The 27,737-nt window shown below is 43.9% G+C and overlaps 1 protein-coding gene and 1 pseudogene across 4 annotated transcripts in view; one reads left to right on the top strand and one right to left on the bottom strand.

Moving 5' to 3' along the window:
- Positions 1 to 12,025: 12,025 nt before the first annotated feature.
- LOC112947149 lies at positions 12,026 to 19,797 on the bottom strand (annotated as a pseudogene).
- Positions 14,696 to 27,737, top strand: part of KLHL32 (kelch like family member 32) — a 93,776-nt gene continuing 80,734 nt past the window's right edge. For all 4 annotated transcript variants that reach the window (XM_026039172.1, XM_026039173.1, XM_026039171.1 and 1 more), the window contains exons 1-2: positions 14,696 to 14,715; positions 21,612 to 21,733. The gene's annotated coding sequence lies outside the window, so the exon portion shown is untranslated. The remainder of the gene's footprint in view (positions 14,716 to 21,611; positions 21,734 to 27,737) is intronic.

Raw genomic sequence — 27,737 nt, 5'->3', positions numbered from 1 at the left:
GCGCTGGGGGGGGGTGGCAAGATGGCGGCGGCGCGCAAGGGGCTGCAGTTCTCGCCCTTAGAACCGATACTAACTCCTTTAAACTCCCCCTCAGTGCTGATTTGTGGCTCTTCCCAAAGTGCCTCATGTGCACATTGTTGTAGGCGAGCTTTCAAAACCTGCTGTACTCATGTGAAAAAGGTGCTCTCCGGCAGCTGCAGGAATAGAGGCACGTTACGGTTTGGGGAAAAAAAAATGTTGCTTTTTTTTCCCCCATCATCTACTTGCGGGTGAAAGTGCAGTACTAAGGGCCTCGCGCGGTAGCAGCACGTGCCTTACAGCCCCTCTACGGCTGCCTGGGGGGATTCGTTTCAAGCATCTATGAACACGACCGCTCTGGTGTAGCTCCTCATTATTGTTCCTGCTACTCTCATTTTTATTATTAAATATGGTGATCCCCCAAACTTTGGCGCAGGCCGAGGAGAAGCGGCGCCCCGCGGCTCGCGCCGGGGCAGCGCCGCGCAGCGCCGCCAGGGGGCAGCGCCGGGCCAGCTTCCCGCGCGGCCGCCGCCGCAGCGCCGCCGCCATCCCGGCGCGGGCAGCGCCGCCTCCCGGGTGGCCTTCAGATGGGCCGCGTTGAAAGTTAGAGAGATGCGTTAGAGACGTGTGGGGAAAGTTCTTTGCCGTGAGGGTGCCAGAGCCCTGGCACAGGCTGCCCAGGGAGGCTGTGGAGTCTCCTTCGCCAGAGACCTTCCAAACCCGCCTGGATGCCGCCCTGTGCCCTGGGTGTCCCTGCAGGAGCAGAGGAATGGACTATGTGATCTCTAGAGGTCCCTTTCCACCTCGGCCCTTCTGTGATTCTGTGTGATTAGGAGCAGGGCTTGTGCACATCACCAGCGAAGCCGTAGGAGATAGGGGTGCAAGGCAGGCAGCGAAAATCTCCATCAGGTCGATAGCGTGTCCTCCTCCCCAGCATCTAACGACTTACAAACAGGCCTTAGTGGCCCTGATAGCATTAATAAGAGGACCATTCAATGCACATAACATTATTTGTCATCATCTTTTCATGCTCTAACCTCCAAATACACAGTTACCAACTAGTATGCCAGTTTACAATGCCTTACCATGTTTTTTGCTTTTTTTTTTTTTTTTTTGCTTGAATAATGATAACATGGAAGGATGTTGTTTAGGGATGTCATTCATTTTACTTTGATTTTGTCCTTAATATGTACAATGTTTCCTTATAGCCACATATTGCTTTTTTTCCATGACAGAAAATTCATTTCCTAGACATCTATAACCTAGAATGTAAACCCTACCTGGCAATTCAGAGAGCAGTTCCTTTGCGAGGCTCAGAGTTTGAGGGCTACGCTATCTTATTCACCTGTGGTCTTGTAACCTTTCTCCTTCAGCTGCCTCTGACTGGAGATGCAGCCCAGCTGAATAACCTGGGCTCTCACTTCAGGGAAAGCTGATAGTGAAAAAAGAGCTGCAAGAATGTATTTAGTGTTCTTCCATATAAGATAAGGTAAAACTGCAGACCAGCAGCTTAAAAGACTGAAGGGGAAGAGTGTAAGTATGAAAAAGAAAATTTTGAGAGAAAAGATAGGAGTCAGAAGACTGGCTTGTTAGTCAGTTACTGGCTTGTTAATCCAAGCTGTTGTGTGATTTGACCAATACATTATTGCCTTGTATTTTAAGTTGTCTATATCCTGTTTGCAAGCTCTGTTCATACATGGTAGTGGTTGCCTGGATCAAGTGGCTAAGAGAGTGAGTGTTACAAAGGATAGTGAAGAGATCCAGTGTCTCCTGAGGTGCTTTTCTAGGAGGAAAGTGCACGTTTTCTGTCCTTGCATTCAGCTCGTTTTGTTACCGCTGTGCACAAGGGAACTTGGATGTCTATTAGTGTTAATAGCAGCGTTATTATTAGCAATAACAAGGATGATGTGGTAGCTATTAAGTCTGCAATGTGGTTGAATACCGCGTAATGAATAACAGGTTTTGCTTACAGGAAATTCAAAAGGCAAAGGAGGTGGATGAGGAAAACATATAAATACACCAAGGCGGTGAGAAGAAGGCCGCGTGAGCCTAGTCTGTGCTTCATCTGTGCCATCGAGTGTGTCCTGAAGGGACAATTTGTTCACCTTCACACTTGGAGGACTCTCATTGCACAGAGAAGGATGGAAACATCTCTTCAAATTCTGCTTTCTGTTTACAAACTCAGCCTCTAACCAAAGCGATGCTATTTTAGGCATTGCATGTGTCCTAATAATAGGAACATCGAAGCAGCTGTAATATTTTACGTCTTGCATCTGCCCGGTGCAGTATCTAATTAAATATCAGTGGTCAGCTATGTCTGTTCTGGAAGTTCAGGCGGTTGGCATTTTTATTATGCTTAGTCTATGCAGTATTGTTATGGTAAATGTAATGGTAAAATCCACACAGATGCCTTTCCTGCGTGGTCCCACGCCTGTCATGGGCACTACGGCACTTTGCTAAGCCACATTCTTGGTCTTCTGTGAGTGGATGCCACCACAGCCTGGAAATCAAGGTGCTCCCCTCCCAAAGCTAAGAGTCGCTGGCTTCTAGGATCAAACTCATCCCAGCGATTCCGTACCCGCAGAGGCTGAATGTGACTAACACTGCTGTAATATTTACTGACAGCAAAATAAATTCACCAGAAGGCAGCCAGTTAAAAATAAAAAGTGATGTCACTCTCTGCCTGTCACTTCCTGTCACTGAGGATGGCACAATGCTGTTCTTTTTGTGCATAACAAAGTATCAGAAGTGCAAGATTTTTATTCTGAAGTTACATCCTTTCATTTAGATTGTTGCAGGCAAAAGAATTGGGATTTTAAAAAATTGTTTTGACCATTCAATGTTTTATCAAGGTAACTATGTTGATGGTTAGTAGCAGTGCCCAAGAGCTGGGGATCCTTTTCTCTGTCACATCTGCAAGTGTATTTTTTCTTTTTTAAAAAATAATCTATAATTCCTCAAAGCATAAACAAAATGTGTATTCAGCTTTTACTCTATTATAAAAGCATTTTTCTTGAATCACAAACCTGAAATCCTGAAAAATATACTGGAACTGGCATCATATATATGTGCCATAACCTGCCACACTGGATATCCTTTTAATCCTCTCTCACCTCCAAGGGAGAATTTTCTAAAATTGTTGCACACCTAGGGAATAAAATATATCTGCAGACATTCTTAAGCCTTTCTTTCGTTCTTCCATGCAAGTTCTACTGTTCTTATATTTTGGGGTTTTGCTTGTATGCTTTTCATTCTTGACCAATTCCATAGCTGAATGGAAAATAAGTCCAAGCTCAGTTTTAGTAGTCAACCTGCATCAAAGAGGGCTGACTGAGCTGTTGCAAATCCCTTTAATGGAAGGGAGCAGTTTAACTTACTTATTGTGAGATGCTCCCAAGGTTTCTCTGCTTTCTTTTCGGCTCAGAAAAAGCAGAAATCAGACTATTAGTCTAGATGGGCAGGTAATCTCAGGGAAATAATCATCTTTTTAAATAATGGATGCTGAATTTGACAACAGTTGAGAAGAGGTACATGAAATTTACTACATGATTCATGGTCTAGAATACTTACAAAGCTTAAGGCAGAGGCAAATGTGAATCACTTATACTGTAGTGACATAGTTTAATATTTGATTTTTCCCTATGCTTTCTACCACTGACACTCTTTTTCTCACATTCATTTTCCCGATTGCTCATAAACTGTGGCAATCTGTGGCGAGCAAATTCATGTATAATTAGGATTAAGAGACCTCAGTTCTCCTTCCTGATTACTGGTTTTCCATTAAGTACAATGACAGCATTGATCCATTTGTTCCCTATGTCATCAGCAGGAAAAGGAGCTGGAGAACACAGCATTAGCAAGAATTAATTACGACCCAGGAAACAATGCTCTTCCCTTGGCTTTGGGAAGATGCACTCAAAAAACCCCAATGGCTGTTGAGATCACTGTTATCTGTAAGTGATTTCTGGTTGTTCTGTTGTTTGTGTTACTGAGCTTCCCCGATCCATCTTCTCTTGGCTCCCGAAGTATCCACAGATACACAAAGGCTTTTGCCTCATTCCAGGCTGTGCCCGGAGCACTGCTAAACACCTGGACCTTTTCAAGGCTGGGTGGTCACAGTGCTTTGTGTGGAGCACAAGTTTCTGTCAGCCCTTCAGTGGGATGAAGTCTCTGCAGAGTGCAGGACAAGCATGTTTACCGGCCCACACCTGCTTCACTGTGACATTCATTTCAGGTTGTCGCATTTGAATTCCCCCAGTTGACTATGGCCTGGCACAACTGACATCATCTTTGTAATTTTCCTAGCTGGTGCTTGTAATCTCAATGAGCCAGTTCCTTTGACTTGGAAATGCATAGTAGGAACCAGCATATTTCATGATGAGGCAGGCTGGAATTAATTGCTTACTGTGACTAGAGGTAAATGTGCATTTTGCTCTGCTTTTCAGTGAGAGGTGACATGGTTTTCACTCTCACTCACAGGGCTCAGTTCCACATGCTCTTCTCAGTGGCAGCATCGCTCTAGGGAGCTGCTGCCCCCGCTCTTTCCTTTAGCCCTTGTATCCTGTGGCCGCACATGCTGCAGGAACTCCTCGGGGTGAGCAGCATCAGACAGTTGATCGCATTTAGTAAATAAAACAAAAAGTCCTGACAGAAAAGAGGAGGAGAAACAAGGGACAAAGGGACAAGAGGTGTACAAATATCCTGACATGCTATTGATGCCAAGTTTTGTTTGCGTGGAACAGGAAGGCTGGGCTTTGCACCCAGACTGTTTCATTTCAGCAGTCGCCTGAAGAGTTGCACCAGCCTAAATGCCCAGGAAGACGTGAACTGAAGGTTTTAGGATATGAAATGAGCTGTTTTTGCTGTCATATGGGAATTCCCAAGACAAGCACCGTCCCTCTGGACCTGTTAAAAATGGGAGTAAACATCCATCCGCTTGGTAGGTAAGAATTGTGTTAGCTATAGGAGAAGTTTTGGATTATGATGACAAAATTGTTGCAGAGAGCATTGTACACATAACAAGCTGCATCTTGGTAGGTACAAAAAGTACAATGATCTTGCTGGATTAAATGCATACAAAATTGAGGTAACTTTAGACCTTCAAGTTCTGTTCTTTGGAGTTCTTGCTATTCAACTTGCTGAGCAACCTTAGATAATTCCCTATTCTCCAGTAAGATTTTCTATACTAAGGGAAGATTCCCATGAGGAATATCCCTCAAAGAGAAGCAGCAATTTCTTTTAGATGCTTTGATATCATAAAACTCAGTCTGCCTATTTTATTCTGGACACATCCTTTCCACATGACGGGCTGCTTTGACATTATGGTGCATCAAATAATAACGTCTTCATGTTCTGTGGCTGTTGTAAGTTAGTGCCCGTGAAATGGTTTTAATAAAACCAATTCAGGTTTTAGGAAGTGTTTTGATAAAGCTTAAAGGAAGAGTTTACTTCTACAAATACAACAAAACACAAAGTCCAGGTTTCATACGGCTGCCATCAGTTCCGTGGCGCTTACCCTGCTCCGTGCTGTCATCGGCAGGTGACCAAAACCACAGGTAAATCCTGTGACTGAATGACCATTAAACCGAAGGGCCCGGGATGGCTGAAGCTCATTGGGTACCTACTTACCCTGTCTAGCTGAGACCTCTTTTTTCAAGCGTAGCAAAAAGGAGGTGCACATAGAAATTGTTGCTTTTTAAACCTCAGTCAGTCAGCCAGCAGGGCTGCTGGTCAGTCAGACACATAAATAGGCTATTTACACAGCTATCTTACTTCTGAGCTATATACACACACACATATATATAGCAATGAATTAATTAGGCATTCAGAATACACCAGTAAGAAAAATGCTTGAGCTGTGATAAAGAAGGTGATTAAGAATGTGGGGCCCTGCAAGGATTTAGTCATTATCTCTTTAGGAGGGCCTTGGTACAAAAAGGCATTGAGAATACCGAGCTCCCCAAACACAAACCTTTCTGAAGATCTATGTTCTAACGTTGCTGGTCAGGGAGAAGAGCAGGAGGGGAATGGAGATTTGGCTTCACACACCGAGAACGGTGAACAACAGGAGGAGTCAGTTCCTCCTGCGTGCGTGTGCGTGTGTGTGTGCGTGTGTGTGTGTGTGTGAGAAAAAGGGGTGCTGAGCAGCACCAACGCCTTCCGCCAGCGCACAGGCTCTAAGCGGGGGATTGTATAAAAGTTGTTGTTGCTTCACAGTGTAGCTTGACCAACTCCACCTAGCCAGTGAAGCAGCTCAGCAGAAGTTAGTTCTAGCCAAATATCAAGAGTTATGGCCCAGGTTAGTAGGTCAGAATATCACACTGGCTTGGTCGGTATTAATAGGCAATAATACACAGTGTCTCACTGCATGTTCTATGCACATTTTTCTTCCAAGATCTACAGCAGCTACAATCTACCTGGCCTTGGGATGTTTTGCCAAACCTAACTGATTCAAGCACAAATTTTATTTAGCTTTGTGATTATATTAATTTTTCTCCATATTTTAAACAATGGCTGTTTCAGGGCTGACCATAAACTTGTAAAACCTATTATTAAAAACTCATATTGACTTAAGGAACAGTTAAACACGACAAGATAAACAGGAATGAAACATAATGGCAGAAAGAATCTAAGACTATAGACAAAAATCTACATTTGAAATGGAACAAAAATTCTCAGGGTTTGAGTTTAGTCCAATGACAGTCAAAAAGAAAGCTCCCTAGAAGGAAGACTCTTACATGTACTGATATTTACTATATTTTTTGTTGTTTATTTGTTTCTGTCTTGAACCTTACTCTGAAGCACCTTGTATAAGCTGCAATGAGAAGCACCTTATGTAAGGTGTGATGAGAAGCACTGTTGAAGACTACAGACAGTCCAATTCATCTCGCTGATTCTTGGGATCATAGATTTATTCTTCACTTGCTTCATGTGCCACAAAAGGTGATGCCCTATTGGACTTGGGATCGAAACAATATTGATTATGGCAACATATTGCAGAAAAATACTTGTTCTGATAGCCATGAGGGCCAGTGCAAAGGATTTGGTCTGCAGCTAATGCAACAGCACTTGTTCATGTTCGTAAATTATGTCTGGGGTATAAGTCCCCAGAGGAGGGTATAATTAAGACAAATAATGCTCTATTATTTTTGCTGAATTTTATATTATTCCTATCTACCATGCTTCATGTATACCAGTGCAGAAAATGAATTACTCTGTAATACGATAACAGGCTTTCCATCAGAGTTCCATTACAACTTCTGAGCCTTCTTATTTTGATGCATAAGCATTACTGTTCCCTGAGTACTTATATATACATATTGTGTTAGTACAAAATACACTAGAGAAACAAGAACAATTTCAGCAATGCCAACATATGACTACCAGTATTACAGTATTTCCAGTCCAACTGGAACTCATTACTGAAGGCAGAATTTTGTCTGTCTCTTTCCACAGTATCAATAATCTGGGAGAAGCATGTAGGATACAGCTGAGTTCTGAACAAATTCTATATATTACATATTATATATTGAAACCATATTAGATATATGGTTTCAAAATACACAAGTAGGAAGTTGCTCAAGAGGATATTAAAACACACCATGGGAGAGTTCCCAAATTATTTAAAGAGGGGCTACCTCTATGTTCATTATTAATCACAAGATTAAGCTTTAAACCTGCAGCTTTAACATACTTTATGAAAGCAGGCCTACTGAGATGTCTTTTCAGATGCGTTCTCTCTTTCTCTGGCATGACTGACTTTTTTTTTTTTTCAATAGTGCAACATATAAATTGAAATTATGGAGACTAAAACGTTAAGTTACCATGCTACTTTTTGGAAGGAGATCTGCTCATTTCTGCTGTTCCCTCCCAGCAATACACGCACAACCCCCTGTGTTTTTCCGAACACGGCAGGGAGTGGGGGATAGTTCCCATCCTCGTGGGGCCGGGCCCCAGCAGACCATATACGCATGTACACACACACACACACACACACACGCGTACATACACACACGTACACACACACACGGGTGTCTGCCTTTGCTGCCCTTTTGGAGACGAGGGCCTCTGGCCGGTTCCAGCGCTGCTGTCTCAGGCCCAATGTTTCCCAGAGCGGCCGTGCTCCGGGCTGGCCCTCTGCGCTCCCTGCCGCCACGTGCACGTGCTGCCCGTAGCTGGGAGCATGCGCAGCATCGCAGAATGGCTGGGGTTGGCAGGGACCTCTGCAGATCATCTAGTCCAACCATACGTGGGATTCTGCACGACTTCAGCAAGACTGGCCTAAAAATTGAAGACTTAACAGCACAGCAGATACTGTGATGCTGCCCATGCCATTTACCACTTGTCATGCTAAATTACTGTCATTATTTTTCTGCAACCCCAGCAAAACATTTTTTAAAGCAGAATCAGGACTCAGGCTTGCCTGTATCCTAGTCAGGTTGTATTTTCCATTCTTTCCTAATAACATAAAAGCCTAAACAGTAGCAAGTGGGATCATGAGAGTACAAGCTAAGTGTCCCACTTCAGGTTACTCTGATAAAAAACATACAGCCTTTCTACTGGAAAGCCTTAGGTTATTCTGCTCTTGTGGTCTTGTCATTTCTGTTTGTTCAACTTTACAAAACCCTCGAGGTAAGAAGATACTTCTATGCATTTTTGGTATGGTGACAAATACAGGCACAGCTGTGAAACAGCATCAACTATAAGTATTTAGGGATCTGAATAGGTGACATGGTGGGATGTAGGTCACTCCTGAATGGTCATCCTGAAATGCACTATTCAGCTGCTTCATGGTCCATAGACGTCTTTTTCACTGTATTATTTCTCAGATACCCCAGAGTTGAGGATAAGCAGCTTTACACATGGATCATTAAATCCAATCCTGATCTAGGAAGTAGCTGAGGAGTGTCAAGACTTTGGTGGCAAAATTAGGGATCTTCTTTTCATTGACTGTGTAAAGAGCCTGCATGAAACGAGAGACTGAGGCCTCCTCTGAGGCCTGCTCTCTGCACTAGAAATGCATAGAGCATTCCTTGCAAAGTGCAGCCCCTTTTTAATGTCTAGGTGGTGGCTCATCACTGTGCCACTGTCACTCATCTTTTATATCCCAGCCTAGTGACACTTGCTGGTGGGACCCTCTGCTCTCTCTAGAGCGAGCCCTGTTAGCTCTATCTGATGTGTTCTTGGGGGACGCATCCAGAGTCTCTGCAGAGCCTGAATCCCAGAGAATTAGTCAGCAGGCGACATTAGCTATTAGGCGACCTATTAGTTAATAGGTTATTAGTTATTATAGTCCTGGAGATGACAAGCAAAGCAAATGTGTTAGCACCAGAAATGGGCTTCACATTTTGTGTGAACTCTGGTCGTCCGGGTTTCCCATGATGGAAACTCCCGCCTGACTCCACGTGGAGTCCATGGGCAGTGGCAGGAGCACGTCTGCTCCTGCAGCAGCCACGTGCTACGAGCAACAGCGACAGCTTCCCAGGCCTAGCAGCAGGACATGCTGGTTTCTGTTGGAAACACCTCCTACTTCACAAGAGTAAACGCTGTGGAGTGGCACAGTTAGCATGCCAGACTATCTGACTGAAGCTGAGAAGGATTTCCTTAAAGCAGCATCTGACTGAGCTTGGTGTGTTTTTCTTTGAGAGTAGAGAGAAACTGGAAAAGGGAAAAGGAGGAATAGAAGAATTTTTTACCCTTCAGTACCCAACAACTTACCTGTCAACAGTGTTGCAAGGGTTGTTCAGCAACTTTTTATAGTTGCCTGATTTCCAGCTTTACCTTCTTGTATGTGAATGTTAAGTGCTGCATCTGGAACTGCATCCTGAAGAGCAGAGAAAACACTGCAAGGTTCAAAATGGGACCTTGTCCACCCTGCCACCCATCTGGAGGCTCCCTTTTCCTATAAAGGATGTCATTTCATCCAACTAAATTCGTTTGAAATGAAAGAACTAGGTCAAAGCAGTAATCTAAATAACTCTGATATTATAGTTAGCACTGCTATTTATATATCTACTCCAGAGAATGTCCTTATCCATTTCACTTCTGGCCACTGAGCTGCATTTCAGCAGGTAACTGGTGGTGTGTGCTCCACCCAAGAAGCAGAACGGAGGCACCTGTTTCACTCCCCCCATGTGCTTATGTGTTTTCTTCTAAGTCTAGTTATAAGTTTGGAGAAAAAGGATTGCCCATAGTCATTTTTTCATACTTATTTTATGGTGGACCATTTTCTATTTAATTGCTTTATATGCTCCTGGTGCTGCAGTGTAATATGGGAAGTGCTCTGTCGAGCAAACCGCTCAGAAGCTGGTGCAGTGTTCAGTATTTTTATTGTTTTACTCAAGATAGTGAGAGTAACCAAACATAACTAGGATTTTTCTGGCTAATTTTTGGAATATCAAGATTACACTTACAGGAGGTTAACATTTGGCTTTGCAAGTGAGGAAGAATATTCCAGGAGGAAAATCATGTGTTCAGTGTGGACAAGTTGTCAAGAGCCTCTGAGAGGATGACGTTTATCGAATCATTGACTGCACAAGAGCAGCGACTTCAGTAACTTTGGGTTAGGTGGGAAATTCACTATAAATCACGGTAAGATTCAGAATCCTGCAGGGATCCCTGCTGGGATCTGAACTGAAATGTTTTCAGTATGGTTAGCTGAGTGATACATGGCCTGAGATAGTGACTGTTTAGCACTTCAGTGTTACTCGAAGGAGCTTCTTTTTCCTTTCTGCTATCAATAACCAAGGACTGCAGCGTCTGATCAATAACCTAGGACTGCAGCATCTGCAGAGCTTCCAGTAAGAGCACAGAGATGGCATTGGAATGGGATTTATTTTTCCATTATGCTGTCAGAAAAATAAAATCCTCTGTGTTTGAAAACAGTCTCAGTTTTAAGTTGAACTCAGCAGTACCCTGCGGCTGAAACATGGCCGTGTTTTGGCAGCAGGGAAGCTGCCATATGTTGTAGTGATAGAGCTGCCAATCTCCATCTGCATCCATGCCAGTCTCTGAAGCAGGACTTAGGCAAAATACCTGAATGAGTATATATGTAGCAATACAAGCAATTATATCTCTATAATCTTAAGGATATCTTAATGATATTTCTTCGTCATACACTTTGTAAATGCCACAGACTGCAATTCACTTTTGTTCTTGAGAGATGATGTAATAAATAAATCCATTCTGTTTCCTGTCATACAGAACTGATTGTTGTCTACCTACCAGCTTCCAGTAACCAGAACACAATTCCAAGCTTTGAATAAGTTCTTACTTATTGACTGGCTTTTAGTGAGCACACACTGGAAATCAATAAGCAGATTCTTTTTTTAGCATGGCCACTCATGCAAGGCTTCTACATGAGCGCATGAATGTGGAGAGGCTGAACATGACTGTTAACAACATGACATTTTCTTTCTTCCTTTAAGGGCAGTATAGGCTGTTGGTTCCTAGCGCTCATGGGTGACTTCCAAAGCTTTTAAAATCATCATTTAGCTCCTTTTAGTGTCTGAAATATGTTTAGTATCTTTGGACACAAAAGGGTATTTGTGTTATTGATAGACAGTAGTCTAAAGGACAGGCTACTTAGAGGCTGTGGTAGAGCCGAACGACATCTATGCAGCTTAATGTAAAATGAGATACACAACGCAAAGTAAACCCCTCAAGCAAAAACCTGCTCCTTCTTTTTGTAAGAACTGCAGTTGTTTCCCATTGCTGAGGAGGACAGCTGCTGATCAGGAAAGCTGAGTACCTCAGCAGTGACACATTCACCCTGGGACACGTTGTGAGACTGCTGAGAATTGCACTGACGGTGGCCAGTGGTTGCCTTTAGCATTTTTTTTTAAACCATTTATGTCCCTTACATCTGGAGAAAAAAATATTAAGAGATTCAATAAAGTTGCATGGTGGTCTTCAAACTTTGAATTTTTCGCCAGTACACCAGCTAAATTCTTCCAAGTTTCCTGAGCCATCAGGTCCTTTACAGCAAATGTCTTTATGGCAAGGACATCAATTCAGTTGTTCCCCTTGCCAGCCTCGTCATTTTCACTTTTAAATTCATAAAATCATTCTGCAGCGGAGCAAAACCACTGGCTTCATGTAATATTTTCAGAGTGACACAGAGATCTCCAAAGGAATTCTGCATTTTTGTTATGGCTCCCCGTCTCATCAGCCGCAGCTGAGTATTTCCTCGTGTTATTCTGAAACTGACAGCTTAGCCCGGGGATAAATTTCCTCCACTGGCATAAAGCTATTTAATGCTCTTCCTATTCCAGATGTATGGTCCTCAAGCAACCTCAGCGGCTCAGCTTTACCCTGAACTGACAGCCTCGTGTTGCAGTATTTTTAAGACACGTAAGAAACTTCAGGTTCCAGTTCTTCAGCAGAGGTAAAAGATGCTGAGGCAGGGATCTTGCCTGCCAAAGAACTGGGGGAGAGCAGGTCACCTATAACATTTGTATGAATGATAAGAGTTGTTCTTGCTTTCAAATAGTTCTTGCTAACCAAATCTTGGCTTTTGTTGAACAGAACATTTGTTTCTCCCGCAGATGTATCTGGATGACAGTGTCGTGTAGATGAACAGCCTTCTTAAGATCCTGTTTCACACAAAGACCATATAAATCTTTTGCATCGGGAATACCAAGCAACTTGCTGGCTAGGCCACGATGTTTTTCTTCAGTGTTTTCCCAAACTGAAAGCATATATGAACCTCAGCCAGATGACCCTGATCTCTTGCAGATCTTTCTGTGTTTTCTCTATTTCTTTCTTCTTGTTTGGCAGATCTGCTTTACATTGTTGAGGTTCTTTTTTATTAATTGTGAGTGGTTTAGTGATACTTTTCACCTTTTCCATGGCACTGATTATGTCAACATACTCTGTGATTTGTTCTTCCTTGGCTGTCAGCTTTCCATTAGGGGCTTCATTAATTTTTAAGAGAAATACAGAGTCCATTTGCTTCTCACACAGCAGTAGGGTCCCAGTTCAGATGCTCAACCTCTTCAGCATATTCCTTAATAAGGGTTGTTTTTGCCAGCTTCTGGTTAACTTCAGGTTTGTTCATTGTGTTCTTTGCTCTGTAGATATACTCCAGTGTACTCAATGTTTCAAGGTTTATAGGTACAGTAGAAACTGTGGCAATTATTGATGTTTTTGTTTGGCCCCTTGAAGAGCCTTGAGGGGTTCTTGTGAGTTTAGATTCCCAGCATCTTTACACGAGAGCAGTAATAATTCTTCCTGGCGTTGGAACAAACCAGCTGGTATTTCCAGCTTCATGAGCTGTTTTGTCTGCTGTCCTACACTGACCAATATTTTCACTTCCAGCAACATCAACCAGGTTTAGCTTCCCAATTTTAATAAGCTCTTACCCATCTATTGTGGTGTCTTTCACCTCAAAAGTAGAGTTGGAATGACAGGAATACTCACTCATGTAAGTAGCTGTAGTAGTTCTTTCTTCTACACCGCTTTCCAACATCTGACAGACTTAACTTTTGGTATGTACAATTATTTCTTTATAATTTACATCTCTCATTTCAGGGATCATGACACATCTGCAGTCTTTTCCCAGCATTAGAAATCAGATTCAGTGGATGAAAAAGTTGTTCATTATAGATGTCCAAAAGAGAGACTTTCACAGAAAATCAGTACTGTTCTAATGAGTTTTCATTTTTTTTGCATGATGAGGTTTTTTACGTGCTACAGGACCCTCTTTGCAGTGTTTTTCACTGAGTGAGGGCTCCCCTTCTGCCATGAAGCTCTGCCCAGTACCAGCCTGTCCATGAACACTGTACAGTTGTAACCCTGTAACTTCATCGAAGGTGGGACACAAGAAACACACCTGTATGGCCCAAGCTCCAGATACCAAGGCAAACGTGCAAGTCTTTGCTGGTGTTCCAAGTCCCTCCAGGATGGACACCAGCTTCTCTTCTCACGTGGTCACAGACCGAGGACCGCTCGGGAGCTTGGGTTGTGCTCCGAAGCATTAAAAGCATCACCTGGATGTTCTTGTGCTTCTCTTTAGCGCTGCCCCCACCCCGGCCTGCTAAGGCCAGCAAGGGAGCCTGGCCTTGAGGCTAGAGCTGCCCTAAGCAGGACGGCACCTCTGCCAAGCCATGCCTGGTGCTGCTCGGTGCCATGACTGGCTTCAAAATCACCCAATTTTTTATTTTGGCTATTCCGGCTTCCGGATCAGACCTCAACGTGCCTCACAGTGAGATCCGCCTGCGGAGGCCGCGCTCAGGGGCAGCACTGGCGCCTCAGGAGCTCCACTGCGGAGGCTGCCGAGAGGGCGCCTTGCCCAAGGCAGCATCTAGAAAAGCCGGGCTTGCCGCATGGCCGCATGCGGCACTTTCACCTCGGAGCTCGCCCTCCGCCCTCTCGCCAGGAGATTTTTTTGTGGGAAAAAAGCCGCATGAAAGCCCCAGGAGCCCTTAGCACAGGCACGCGCTTTAAAACGCTAAGCGGCGGCGCCGTGGGGCCTCCCACGTGTGTCTCGGCCCCGTCCCGGGCCCCGCAGCCCTCCCGGCCCGGCTCCCGCGGCTCCTCCTCCTCCTCCTCCTCCGGCAGGTGCCTCCGCGGGGCGGAGCGGGGCGGGAAGGGGAGGGCAGAGGAGGGACGGGGCGCTCCGCTCCGCTCCGCTCCGCTCCGCCCGGGCAGACGGAGCCGCGCAGCCGGCGCGGCTGCTGCTCCCTGCCGGGCCGCGAGGTGAGCGGAACGAGCCGCGGTTCGGCGCCGGGCGGGCCGGGCCGGGCCGGGCCAGGCCGGGTGGCGGGCGCCGCCGCCGCCTGCCCCGCGGCGCGGCCCTCGCGGGAGGGAGCGGGGGAGCTGCGCGCCCGCGTTGCCACGGAGACGGCTCAAACAGCCGCGCCGGGCGCCCCGCGCTAACGGCCGCGTAACGGCCGCGTAACCGCCTGGCCCCGCTCGGCGCAACTTGGGCGCAGGACGCGGCCGGGCCGGGGGCAGCCCCGGGGCCGCCTCGCCGCCGCCGGGGCCGCCTCGCCGCCGCCGTCCGTGGCCGGCGGTGGCGGCCGGTGGCCGAGGCTGGGGTCGCCGCTCTGCTGCCCGGCTCTCAGCGCCCGGCTCTCGGCGCACGGAGGGCTCGTTCTGCGCCCGCCGCTGCGCCGTTCGTGCAACGGGGAGCGAGGGTTTGTGCCGGCCGCCGGGACGCCCGGCTCCCTGTGCAGCGGTGAGCAGGAGCTGCCCTTTAAAATAAGCACGGAGAGTTAAAGTGGAGGTGTCGGTCCTGGAGAGAAGGGCTAATACATTTCTAGCTTGCCGTGAATTAATCTGTTTTAGCGGGGTGAGGGGAAGAGGATGCCTTAGGAATGTTTGCGAAGGACACTGGGGTTAGTCATGCTTGCATAAGTGCTAAGGCCAGTGTTCCTGTAGTCATCAAAAGATTGGGATTAGATCCACAGGCCAGAATCCGACTAGCCAGAGCGCACAGGGGATCTGCTGTATCCCTGTATCCGTTCCCTTCTTCCCGGTATCCGTTCCCTGAGGGCAAGGCCTCCAGGGGCTGGTCAGCAGCTGCTTAGAGGTTGCTCTCTGGAAACCAAGTTTATTATTTAACTAAAGCTTCGATAAATGCAGCGACGTGCTGAACAAACAGCATGGCCACCACAACTGCTTGATTCGCGCAGTGTGTAGCTGCTCAGTAAGGCCTCTGCGAGATTCAAATTTACAACGGATTAAAGAGAGACGTTCTCACTTAACGTTGCTCCAGGAGACCTCCTCTCGTCTCTTGTGCGCTTTGCAGCAGCTGAATAATTTGACAGCGTTTCTAGAGCACTTTGCAGCTGCGTGTGAGGTACTGAGGTAAGTGGGGATAGTCCGAGCAGCTGCACGGTGTAGCGGGAGCTCGTCTTTGAGTGGGACACTGAAAACCATGCGCTCGTACCAGCTGTTTCTTCTCAAGCATAAGATCTCTATGCTTATGGTATATATTAAATCATTAATATCATAATCGGTTGTGCCTATGAACAATAAAAGGTCCTGTATTTTATTTAATTTTCCTATGTGTTCAAGTAGGGAGAAAATTTGCCTCCGGGTAGCTATTGAGTTGGTAGATATGGGCCAAGTGAAACCCCTGTGGCTTAAAGCCACTCAACCAAGAAGAAGGAGGAGAAAGAAGTAGCATCTGGATTGCTTCAAAAAGGATCCCGTTAGATTTGCAGGTAGACTGCACGTTCAGTTCCAAGAGACAGCAGTGCTTATAAGGAAGGGAATTTTAGTATGGAAACTGGAGTGTTATCTATTTAACACTTTCTAGATCAGCCGCAATACATATTAATTGCAAAGAATGTTGCAATAAACACTGTCTCAACAGTCATAAAAATCAAGTGATGTGCTAGAAGTAAAGATGTCTATCCAAAATTGAAATTTCTGGACATTTTTGGGAAACAGCCTTGGAAGTGATTGAACTTAAATTGGCTTTGAACAGGAAGTGTACAGTCTTGCCACAGTCTTGCCTGACATTATCTAATTGAGCTCTAATATTCCTTGAGTCTCTCCTCTCTGTTAGAAGAGCATGAAAAGCTGTGTCTGAGATGGCAATTCCTCTTTAAAAATTGAGCATTGCTTCATGTCATAGATTAATTTGCCTCAGGATTCGAATTTGGTTACTCAAAGAAATCAATTAAAATCAAGATTTTTTTCCCCCCATTTCTGATCATTTTATAGATAGTAAGAGGAGCAATAAATTTGCTGTTTGCAGTAAGAAATAATATAGTGTAAGCATTTGTAACAAATAAAAATCTGGACTTCTGTGAGCCTGTTCTTTTCTTTGTGTTTGGATTTGACCTGAGAAAATTCCATGTTTGCTTTAAAAAATGGTTATTATCTCCATCACTTTTTTTCCCCCTCTTTTTAATTCAGAGGGTGGTGTTTGTGCCCAAAACACATCAGCTAGGAGTGTCATAGAGCTCTGACACCGGTGAAGCGGTGTCGGTGGCTGGTGCCGCTGTGAGAGGCGCTTCCGTGGCGGGAGCCCGTTGGGTGTGAGGCGCAGGGTGCTGCTGCGGCGCCCTCGTGCATTCGGTCACCTCCCTGTGACTGCCTTAATGGCCAAAGATGGCAGAGAATTTATTGCTACTCCAGTACGGGGAAACGATGATCGTAAGTTGGACTAGAAATGGAAATTGGATGAAGTGACAAATTAAACCCTCGAGTGAGAGCAGTTGGCAGTGTTACCAGACGCAACTGAGCAAGCCTAAGTGTTGTATGCTGCAATTATGCTCACCTGTAGTAAACATGCAGTTGTCTCACTTCAGTTCTTGTTACTCTAGGGACTTATCCTCAAGTTTCTCATCTGTCTAGATTTCCATACAGCGCTTGCCGGAGTGCTCTGTGCTACGGGGACTCCAGGTTACTCCAGAACTGTTTGCAAACACTGAAAAATGAAGAAAGCCACTGTAATTTATAGTATTCAGGGAGAACTCTGTGCTGTTGTCTGCTAAGCAATCTGGCCAAGAGTAGAACTGGAAAATTGTTTTTCTTGTCAATATTTTTATCAGTGGAGAAAGACTTGTATTTCAACTGCCCATTTGACCATGGGACGTTTGGCCGTAGCTCAATTTGGATGTTGAGGAATTTTATCAGGCTCTCTGTGGATGTCTGGTGTTTGGTTTCCTTTCTCAGGAACAGATGTTTTGCACATACGAGCTGAACTAGGGTATCTTCTGGGCTCTGTGTTGTCAGAGGAGAATTAAATCACTCAAAGATGCTCTGTGGGAGTCTCCAGTCGTTTGGGAAATGAAAGATGTCGTTCCAAAATGTGTCCCGGCTACGGACGCTGTTCAGACCCCATTTACGTACATGCTGCTATGAAGCTATTGACTTGCTCTCAGCAGGCCTGCCCATAAAACTAAAGTGTGTAATAGGAAAACAATAGGATATTTAAATTGAGAAAAATAAATCAGATGCTTCCAGAACAAGTAATACTTGAGAATATGTGTGACTTCGTTATGTGACTACTCTGAACAACTAGGTAGTGAAGAATCTGTCCTGCACCGGGATTTCTGTAGTAATTAGCTGTAATAATGTGGAAGAAAATATTTAATTGTAAAGAATGAGCTTTATATGGGGAAAAAATATCATAAACATCATTTCATCTGTCTGTATGCCCTGAAGGCTGTCCTTTTCTGCAGCCCTCTGTCTCTGTTTTTCCCCACAGGAGTGATGTGCAGAGTGATGGTTCTTACAGGAGATGATGTTATAGCCTAATTTACTGTGTTTTTCCCAAGAATTGGCATGATTTAGGACATCTCTTCAAAGTGTCAATGTGTGTGTTTTCTCTGGTAGTCTAAACACTTTATTCTTCATTTTTCCTAATCTCTTTATATCTCTAGAATAGCCATTTATTGCCCTGTTCAGTAAGGATACACTTGAAATAAATTGTCGACATAACTGCTTTAGGCAATGGAGGGCTTTTGCTGTGCAGGTACCACAGCTAGGAATGATTGAAGTCCGTTTCTGCTGAGTTTATAAGAATAGATTTCTGTCCTGAATGTTTTTGTGGTTTTGTTGGTGTTTTTTTTTTCTTTTGAACTTTTTTTTTTTTTTAAGAGTATTGCTTAGATTAATGAAGTTAAGTGGACATGAGCAAGCTTATGGCCTTATGTCTGAAATATTTTCCATCAGAGTTCATTTCGGGTGAAACAAAGTTAAAAGGGCTGTTGCTCTTAATCATCTGGATGGACGTTCTACCTGACTTACCAAGACAAATCAGACAAAACCTGTCAGGGTAACACCAGGATATTTATTTTGTATTCTTTTCAGATGGCCTTTTTAAAGAGTAGTACCGAAACTACAACTGAACTTGTTTTCCAAACAGTTAATACCTTAAGCAGCAACAAGCTTTGAATACATCCTTCTCCCTCCCCACTATCTATACAAACCTGAAATTAATGGTGTCTTTAGAGCAATAATAGGATTCTCTTTTTGAAGGGATACATAATTGGCTTTTTTTTTTTTTTTTTGCATTTTGTATATGATACTTAGTTTTGAAAATCTCCTTTCAATCAAAGTGATCTTTATACAAGAATAAAAAGAAACAAGAAAGTGTACAAGAAAAAAAAGAACTGAGGTGCAAAGGACTTTCCAGCAAAGGACTGTGACTTTGATCTATGCCTATCTTGAACTGAAGCATGGAACTCCTTTAGCACGATACAGCATCTGTGCTCTCAGGCACACTGATTAGCTCAACTTCCGCTTTTTCTTCTCAAGCAAGTCAAATTCCAAAATGTTTCTGCAGCCAAAGCTGGTCTTCTAGTGTGCGAAGCTCTCCTGTGATTGGACCCGTAAGCATATGTCCCCCTTGGACCATGTGGTTGGATTCATATTTGGAATGCCCGTTGCTTTAAGACCTTTGATCAGATCTTTTTTAGTCGGTGCTTTCCATGTCGGAAAAGTCGGTCTTATTCCATGCTACCTATTTTTGTCTTGGGCAGAAGAGCTTTATCAAAGGCCGGTAGCTCATGAGCTCAGTGCAGCTGCACTTCCTGCAGTGCTCCTGTTCCACAGGATCCCAGAGCTGGCACGGAGCAGCCCTAAGCATCTGCAAGGGAGGAAACCTGCTGCAGGGGCTCTATAAATTCAGAGTCCCTCTTTGCACTGTTGAACTTTCGTTGATTTAGTGGTGTCGCTGCATGAGCGAAGAGAGTTGAGTCTCCCGTAGGTAGCCTTCTCGGTTGTGGTTAGTGGTGGTTTAAAACATACCCACCCCCAGCTTCCCACCTGCCTCCTCTGTCCATGCAGTGGATGTGGCAGAACAGGGCACGTACCCATCTCGGGTGGCTACGGACACCAGCACAGGGCATCTGTTGGAGCTGCCGCTGGATGTGCCTGGGCTCTCCCCGCAGTGGGGTGGTGGAACTAGAAGCAATGTCTGTGAATTATGCATTGGTTTTGCAAGTGCTCTCCCATGGCTGTCACCTCTGTTAATTAGTCCACGTTTGAGTACTTAAAGTCACTGTTGGAAAGCTGAAGGAGTGACTTTTCATAGACTGCCCCTCTTGTTTCTGTCCTATTTGTTCCTATGGGTTGGTAATGGGAGAGGTCTCACTAGGTGATTACCAAGTGTCCCACAGGAAACCACAACACCCCTTGAGCAGACAAGATAAAAATGTGATTAAGAAGGAAGTGATTAAGGGAAAGGGTAGTAGTAGCTGTGGTGATCTAAAGCTACACGATGGATAAAGCTTGGAGTGGCAGAGAAGGCTGTTTTGTTTGAGGGATAGGGGGAGGTGGTTACAGAGGGAAGAAATCAAGAGGCTGAGCCAGCTGCTACAGTACGTGGGGGAGAGAAGCAAGGACGAGGCTTCCCCAAGGGCCCCTTCTGTTCAGACCTGAAAAAGACTGGCACATCTAGAAGCTTGCCTTCCATTTCCTCTCTCTAATTGCATTTTTATCCTAATTAAAGTTCAATGATTAAAATAGACTCTGGTTGAAAATCTTTTTAGGATTTGTCTTTAAAGCAGGAGCTGGCACCCAAATGAAGGGGAAAAAGTGCAGTTTGGACTAAGGAGGAGGGAAGATGATAAAAATCTTCACAACTGTAAACTCGGAGCTTTATAACTTCCCCCCACATAATGTCTCAATTAAGCTCATTTTCTGTGTGTATCTCTGTGGTATGCACTTTTTTTCTGAACTGTTAGAAGCAACAGTATTTCTCACAACATGTAATGTATGAGATCTGATGGATTTATGATCCTTCATGCCTCTCCTCTGGATAGACAGATGACAGCTGAGTAAAAAGTGTGGTTCAGTTTTTCCTTGCCTTTCTGTCATACTTTGATGATACAAAAGGCTCTGTAGCAGTATCAGCTTCAGGATGCTTCTGGTGTACCTGCTCTCCTGCAGGAATACATACATATATATAAAAAATATAATTAATATAAATATAAAAAGTATAATATTTATATAACTATTTTGTATATACTTACACACACATATATAAATGTGTGCTTTATATGTGCCTTACATTTTATATATGTGTGTGTATATATATATGTGTATATAATATATGTGTGTATGTGTGTGTGTGTGTGTGTGTGTGTGTATATATATGTGCACACATGTGTCCCACATATACCTGCATATATTCTAAGCCAGATCGGGAAGTAAAAGAAATCCTGTAAGGCAGTAGTGCTGCTGAACTTCTCCTCCTGTTTCAGAAAAGACAGCAGCTGCTTGCTTTGCCTGCTTGTGATCAGATGCCTACTTAAGGAAGAAATATTTGTTGACCTCGTGTGCTTAGTGTTTTTTCATCAGTGAGCAAAGAAAGGTATTAAATTAGTGTTTTTATTTACCCTAGTCTTTTGCTGAAATGGAGTAAGCAAATATTGTCACAGTAGCTTGCTGTAAATAAACAGAAGGGTGTCTGGAAATCCTGCCCAGCTTTTGTGTAGGAGAGAGCAGTCACAACAAACTGCCATTCTGTGATGAACTGAAAACAAATAAAAGATGTGCCGCTACTGCTGGTTTCCAAAAGTGGGAAGAGACTGTGCACGAAAAGGAGTGAGTTAATTCTGAATCTTGAAAAAACTGGTTTGCAAATGTGGGATAAAGTTCAGTAACTTTTCATGTTCTTCTGCTTGCAGCCTTCTTGGAAGGTCCTAGGAAAGCAAATGCAATGTTTCTAACCAACTCTGGCCTCAGAGAAAGGTGAAAAACTTCTCCACCTGCAACATTAACTCTGGCAGACATTCTGAATCACCCCAAGGTATTTCTAAGGTCTTCTCTGCTGTGTTCGAATGTCTTACTAATTATTTATAATATTGTGGTTTGCTAAAGATTATCTTACAAATCACTTCATGCAGGGGAATCATTCATTTTAGTGTCAGTTAGGTTACTTCTTGTTTTAGGAATCTGTCCTCCGTATTATTCTGTATTCTTGGCATATTTCAGACTTTCCTAATTTTTGGTCTAATATTACAGCACAGAATGTTGTTGGTAGCCAGTATTCAGGTGAGCAGAACGTTTCCAGTGGTGCAGCTGAAGGGTAGGTATGTGCATCTGAGAGGGGTCTTCTTAAGTAGTGGTAAATTTGTTAAATGACACAAAACGACAACTTCAGGAATTTTATTCCATATTTATGTAGCAGTTCAGGTTGTTCTCACTGAGTCACGTCAGAGTACATTCCTAGCTCAAACCAACTATTTTCCTGCAACCACATACACGGCCCCTGTTCTGCTGTCCACCAATCTTCTTTTTCTTGCCCATATCCCCCCATGGAGCAGAAACCAATCTCAAGCTGTTTGGGGATCTTCACAAATGGAGAATCTTTTGGCTGTTTGGTTTTGCAATGGGCAAATGTTTTGGAACCAAACAGCTTAGAAAATTGGAGCCAGAGATTAGATGACTTTGTGACTGTGAAGGTAGGAAAAAGAAATATAGCCTGTTAGACATTGTTAATAGACTGAGTAACAAAAAAATAGGTGGAACAAACACAATTAACAGCTAAACAGTATCTCTCAAAAATTTGGTTTGATATCTGTGGACTTCAATATTAAAGTGAAATGTTAAGTATTTGACATGTTTTGTGCTGTACACAGAGAAAGGTATTGTAGAGATTTAGAAGCTGTTTAGATAAACTCGTTAGCTCATACCATGTCAATCTAATTATATGTGCTTTAAAAAAATGGTTAAAAATACCTTTGAGTGAAAATATTTATTGCCAAAAGGATTTTTTTGGAACGACAAAACCTACCATAGATAAAGTAAATATTTTTATGTTTTTCTCTTTTTAAATAAAGCTTAGCTTGCTTTGATATTGCAAATCAAAAATGTAAAATATTGTTGTATGTAAAGTATCGTTTTTGGGGATGTATATGCAGTTTAACTCTGACTTCGTTTCTTGCTGAGTGGATTGTCCCTTTTATGTCAGCACAAGTTGCTTTTGCTTGTGTTAAAGTTCACAGCAGCTGGAAGCAAATGTTTTACACTTGAACAAGAGTGATTATTAAGAAAGTAATCTCTGGTCATGCTGATACCAGCAATATTTAATGTGTTTTAAATTATTAAAAAATGCTAATGTGAGATCTTTGTGGATAGAAAAATATGCACTGTTAAGACAATTAGCAGCATGAGGTATAGCCAATTAAAACTCTCAATCTAATTTTTTCTGCTTTTTTCTTAAAAAAAAAGGCCTAATAACTGTATAGAGTGTATTTATATATAAAGTAATAAAATGTATGTATAGTGTAAGAGTACTAACTGAATGCTTCAGACTGTACAGAGCATCATGGGTCTTTCAGATTTAGATACTTCAAATGTATCCCTGGGGAAAAGATCTGAGGGAATAAACCTCTACAGGTGCTTTTGTGGAGTTTCGGTATTGCTGTATCTAGGAAAAAAATCGCTGTCTTCTGGGTTGCGACTAGACTGAAGGCTACTGTTACTGTGGTGTCAAGTGGCTTAGCTCTTTAAAATGCGTCTTCTCCTGGTTTTATTAAATAACCCCAGAGTGTGCGTTGCACTCGCCTAGTAATGGCTCGGTTATCTGCAGTGTGACGGGGATCCAAATGCGTGGGTCCCGGCTCCTAGGGAGAGTTAGCGATCAGGAGAGAGACGGGCCTAGAGCCAGGTGGGAGAGCCCTGGGCTCCGTCCTGTGACGTGGCGCGTTGTCCCGTCGGGAATGGGAGCTGGGGTCTGGAGGAGAGTGAGCAGGAGCAGATCCTCCACCCATGACGGAGGAGGAAGCCCCAGCGGGGGGTGTTGCGCAGCATCTCTGCGGTCGCTGGGAGCGCGCATCCATTTCCATCGTGGAGATGAGGCTGTTGCAGAGACAACAGTGATGGAAGGTGGTGCAGTTTTTAGACCTCTCATACCTGGCTTTTATTTGGGCTGCCAAATGTGTCAACAGGTAATACTAGTTGATTTATGATTTGTGAATTTATGCAGGTTTTAGAAACAAACCGAAATACGCTGAACCAGGCAGCCTGTCTTGAAATCTGCATGTGTCCAAAGAATTGCTGGTATGTAAAAAACAACAAAGTCATTTTTAAGAATCTAATTGCTGGAACTTAATTGGAGTGATCATATACTTGTGTGCAAGATGTTGCCTTGAAGCGAGTTCCTTTGGGTATGTGGTCAAGGATATGACTCGCGTTATAAAATACATAGTGCACATCTTCAAAATGCATCTTGCAAGATTGTTATTACCCATCAGCTCCCCTCCTTCCTTCCCTTCCTCCTCCTGTTCTTCTTGCCCCAAGAGGATGGCTCTTGCTTGCTGGGTTGATGCGCTCAGTGTTATTGGCAGTGACCAATATGGGACGCTTCCTGGGAGGCTGTACTGGTGCAAAGACAGGTGAAGGCTCCAGATGATTTCCTAGAAGATAAGCCCAGGCTGACTCTACCACTCTACCACCAGCACAGGCAGAGCAGATGGCTCTTTTCCAGCACAAAAGACTTAGTGCCCTGGTATTGTCCTCTGTGTTCCCAGTAGGTCTGTGGAGCGCAGCCTCCTGGTCCCGCATGAGTCTCTGCTGGGCTCGTGCTGCAGAGGCTCACACACACCAGCAGCCTGTGCCCTCGGAGAGGAGGGAACAATTAATTCCTCCAGTAAATCCCCACCTTCACACCCGTCCTGAGTTAAAAGAGGATTATTTTTTTTTTCTCCCCGTTCTCTGTCATGGTTTGGAGACCTCTTTCTTCTTTGATGCAGTAAGTTTTCTGTCCTGGTCTAATCTGTTATCCTTTGTTCTCTTTGTCCAGTTTTTAACTCTACAGCTCTATGTGGTGAAGCTCCTGCATATTTTTTTGGCTTTGGGGTGCAAAAAACTTTTCAGACCTCTTCCATGCTACTTTCCATGTCTCAGATCAGTTTTTTTCCATTCTTTTCTAGTTTAGCCATTTAAAGTTTCTAGTTTAACCAATATTTAGAGCCAATAAATATATTATAGGCATGAATAAAACAATAAAAGAGGTTACAACAAAAGATTAGTGAAGATGATGATGAAGACTAAATTTTTCTGTAAACAATATTATTTTTTCCTCTGTGGAAGGCAGTGTAAAACAGAGCAAAGGGCTGGGAGAGGCTGTCAGAGAGACTGTAGCTGGGGTAACCAGCAACCTGACACGTGTGGGGCTCTGTTAATCTGTAACCATGGTGCCTACAGCACTTCTCAGTGAAACTCGTGGATGTTTTAATGAAAACTTGGCATAAAGGTCAGGTACTGAGCCCCCCTGTGTAGCTGCACAAGTTAAGCGCTTCAGATTTTGCATGCCCCACATCCCAATTTTGTGGAAAGGTAGCTGCTATGCAGCCTGCAGTATTAAAGTTGTGGGATGCATCTCTGCTATGTCGCGCTCTGATAAGCTCTTTCAGCCTTTTTTTCTTAAAGATAAACATGATATCTCACAGTGCAGGAAGCATCCTCACAGTTACCACTCCATGTTTAGCTGTGGCAATGTCAGTGTGTTCCTCATGATGGGTGTGTCTAACTGGTGTTTGAAGAATCCTTTTCAAATTCTCATGACTATCCCTTCGGGAATAATTCAGGAAGAGTTATTCCATGCAGCTGAGGAACCAGTGTGGTTGGAACCGTTAGTGCTGAGCTGTGCTGCCCGAGGGAGCGTACAGCCCTCAGGTATTATCCGTTGTAAGGCATCGTGGGCCACAAGAAAGCCAAGGCTGGTGTTCTGGAGATGCATCTGCACCAAGAAGAGATGAAACCTGGAGATCTTGATGTCTGTTCCAAGATCTAAAGGGAGGGACCTTCACTGGACACCAATTCATTTGTTGCCTTTTTTTTTTTTTTCCTTTTCTTCCCTATATCTGATGTTTCTGTCGCATGCCGAGCATCTTCCCTGCCCTTGGCTCTTTTTTCTGTCTTCTCTGTGCCTCCCCAGTCTGAGCGTTCAGCTCCCTTGCCTACCAGCTGGCCTCTAATCCTAGGATTTTGCCATACACAAATCCATCCCCCTTCCTCTGTTTCACACAGTTCCATTATCCTACCAGCCCTTTGGAAAAGAGGAAAAAAGAAACAAAATCAGAGCCATCTTGGCCTGTCTTCACCACCAGCTTCCAAGTCTGAAGCTTGGGCGTTTGTACAGAGAAGCTGTTTAGAACAACGTTGGCAAAGTCTTAGGCTAAGCTATCTAGCACTCTCCCCCCAAATTTGCATGTGTGGTTTGGAGTTAGTGAGTTTCCCAAGGGCAGGGCTGGATTTGGTCGCGTTGTTTTGGAGACTCCAAGAGACTACACAGGATCTAATTGACCTCATGGACAGGGGAACCTGCCTTGTTAAGCTCCTCTTATTATGGCTGGGGCAGCTTTCCTTCCTACTGCAAAGCAGGTATAGGATGTGGTGGAGTTATCTAGAGTCTCCACTTCCAGTGATGAAGTTACTAGGATTTCCTTTGCCTTAATATACATGGAAGACTTTTTGTGGGTGGAATGAATGTCAAGTAAAGTTGGGAGCAGCTCGTGTGTCATCAGCCTCTGTGTTACATGAGCAGTGTCCAGAAGGAAGCCATGGAAGCCCATCCATGTCCTGCAATAGTTGTTTGATGACCTGAGAAGTGCTAACAGGTCATGCTCTTAAGAACCCAGTTCATTTCAAGCACTGGATCAAACCAGGCTTTTCTTGATGCCTGTCTTTGAAAGCACACACTGAACATAATGGAAATATTCCATGCTGCTGTATTTATGTAAGGGTGGAGGGAAAGAGGATTCCTGAAAATACTCAAGTGACTGGCTGTGTGATTTCCCTTGAGGTGTAGTTCTGCCCGCCGTGGCTAGCAGGGGTCCTCCTGAGAAGGTGCAGGCTTGCTTAGTAGCACTGGCTACTGCTTGGAGTTGTCTTTTAAACTTAATGCATGCTCTTTTCTGGAAAAAAAAAAGTTGAAGGAGTGTCATAAGCCCCATGGCAAAATCTCAGCTCTTTATGCTTTTATTGGAATAAATAAATACATTCACTGGAAATGCTGTAGGTTAATAAATCTTCTTATGATGGTGTTGCATTCCAGATGACTCCTTATCTGTCTGCTACTTGGTTACACAAGGCTGACTGTTAACCAGCAATCATTTATTCTTGGCATCTTAATCTGCTATTAAGCAAAAGTCTGATTGCTACCAACATGTATAAAATGCAAAAGTTTGTGTAAACTAATTACCAAGACAATCTATGCTACTGTGTATCCCTGTCTGAGGTAAGTATATGGAAACTTAAACGGTTTCACAAGCATGCTTGTATTTTTATTCTCATTTTTGACTCTTACTGCTCTAAAGAAAGAATGATTGCTTTACTCCAAAGATCTTGGTGGCTTTTGCAGTTAAAAGTCAAGCTTTACTTGTGGCACTGGTGAAGTTGCCAACCTTTCAGACCATTTCAGAAGAACACATTGTGGGTCTTTTTCTGTGCTGGTGTCTCTAGTTAGCGGGAGAAATAATTATGCTCTCTACAGTTAAGCTTCAGTTACTCTCCATTATAAATCACTCTGACCTTATTTAGAGAAGTCTTCTGTATTTTTCAACAAATTTGTCAAATTTTCCAGATAGAAAGTGCTTGAGTTGGAGAAGAGGATTTCTTGTGTCCAGTGAAAATTACTAGAAATTAAATTTCCCATGCAAAAAGAATTCCAGACTTTTCTGGAGCTTTACAGGAAAGGCCCTGAGAGCTCCCTTGGCAAAGCGACTGTGCGCGAGGAGAGTGCCAGCAGCAGTGTGTGTGGAGGCTGAAAATGCCAGGGAGCCTGAGCCCTGGCCCTCCAGAATGGC

The sequence above is a fragment of the Nothoprocta perdicaria genome, unplaced genomic scaffold (genome assembly GCF_003342845.1).
Source record: "Nothoprocta perdicaria isolate Ctin4 unplaced genomic scaffold, notPer1 scaffold_220, whole genome shotgun sequence".
In the NCBI taxonomy this organism is placed as follows: Eukaryota; Metazoa; Chordata; class Aves; order Tinamiformes; family Tinamidae; genus Nothoprocta; species Nothoprocta perdicaria.
The sequence above is the reverse complement of the archived record's forward strand: the minus strand, read 5'-3'. Positions and strand labels throughout refer to the sequence as shown.